General features: G+C 30.4%; 1 pseudogene; it reads left to right on the forward strand.

Annotated features, from left to right (window-relative positions):
• Nucleotides 1-303: 303 nt before the first annotated feature.
• On the forward strand, nucleotides 304-908 carry LOC110882428 (annotated as a pseudogene).
• The last annotated feature ends 913 nt before the right edge of the window (nucleotides 909-1,821 follow it).

Here is a 1,821-nt window from a genome sequence, read left to right on the forward strand (position 1 = left end):
TGAATTTAATTATGTGTATGGAGGATTGGTGGAATTAGGATTTCTATAACTGAACAACTTACACATGTGTAAAATAGACATTGTTGTGGAAATTGTGGTAGTATGTTGTCATTATGCAAAATAATGCAGTAGTATATATAGGGGAAGGTTTAAATGAGAACACCCATATTTCTTTTTGTTTCCAGTAGCTTTATAGTGTTCGACTTCAGAATTTGTTGATTTGTAGGAAGACAATTTATTGCAGACCAACTGTTCGACGAAATGCCCAACTGAATTTTTTTTTTTTTTTTTGGATTCTAGAGAATGGAAAATGAAGAGGATCCTGTGAAGAAACAACAGATTGTGGATGCGCGAGCAAGAAACATTAGTCACAATGTCCGTTGCTTAGAGTGTGGTAGTCAGTCCAGTGAAGAATCTCAAGCTGGTATTGTTGTTCTCCTTAGGAAGGTTACTCTTTCTTTCTATTCTGCTTTTAATCGTCATCTTTAATTGTGACGAGAATTCGTTTAAACATACAAACAAACGTGCCCAATAACATTTATTAGAAGTTATTTAAACATGGGCTCATTTTGCTTGTTTCTGTTGTAGCTTATTCGCGATGAAATCAAATCAGGAAAAAACAACAAAGACATCTATAAAAAGCTTGAAGACGAGCATGGGGAGACGATACTTTACGCTCCAAAGTTTGACAGGCAGACTGCAGCCTAGTGGCTATCACCGGTCAGTAATCAATTTGATTTGTTTTTGTAAATTGAACGTTTATTGAATTTAAGCATTTAACAATGGGTCTAATACACTTTTGTAACTCTGATGTGGTAAAATTATTACCGAAGAACTTTTTTTCTAATCTTGTGCAGTTGGCAAGGGGTAACATGACAACAAGAATTAAATTTGAGAAAGGACTATAATGATTAATGCATGTAGGCGTAAACCGGTAAGAATTGTGATTGATGGTCAAGTAGTTTAGTTGGTAAGCAATTTAATTTCTCGTTGAACAAAGCTTCACAACAAAAGAGTGGGGTTGATTTGAATATAGAGATAGTGTTTTATGTTCATGGGTCAACTAAGCTTTTGGGATTACAAATTGATAAATTGCTTTGTAGCTATAGGTTATTGTTACTTTTGGTTTATTGATAAAAATGTGTGTGAGATGATACGATTAACTCGAGAATTGTGTTGGTACCGCATTTCAGTCTCGGGATTCCATATGTTTTTATACTTGTGTAAATCATATTACTTTCAAAAAATAGACATAAATATGAAGGTTTACACATGTGTAAATCATATATATATATATAAAGGTTTACACATGTGTAAATCGTATATATGAAGGTTTACACAAGTGTAAATCATAATACTTTAAAAAATTAAAAATAAATATGAAGGTTTACATATGTGTAAATCTTATATATGAAGGTTTACACTGTGTAAATCATAATACTTTAAAAAAATAAGCATAAATATGAATGTTCACATATGTGTAAATCGCATATATATGAAGGTTTACGCAAGTGTAATTGTATGTATGAAGGTTTACACATGTGTAAATCATAATACTTAAAAAAATAAGCATAAATATGAATATTTACACATGTGTAAATCATAATACTTTGAAAAAAATAAGCATAATAATGAAGGTTTACACATGTGTAAATCATAATAATTAAAAAAAAATAAACATAACAATGAAGGTATACACATGTGTAAATCATATATATGATGGATTACACATGTGTAAATCATAATACTTAGAAAAAATAAGCATCAATATGAAGGTTTACACATGTGCAAATCATAATAGTTTAAAAAAAAGGTAGAGAT

The sequence above is a fragment of the Helianthus annuus genome, chromosome 10 (genome assembly GCF_002127325.2).
Source record: "Helianthus annuus cultivar XRQ/B chromosome 10, HanXRQr2.0-SUNRISE, whole genome shotgun sequence".
Taxonomy (NCBI): Eukaryota; Viridiplantae; Streptophyta; class Magnoliopsida; order Asterales; family Asteraceae; genus Helianthus; species Helianthus annuus.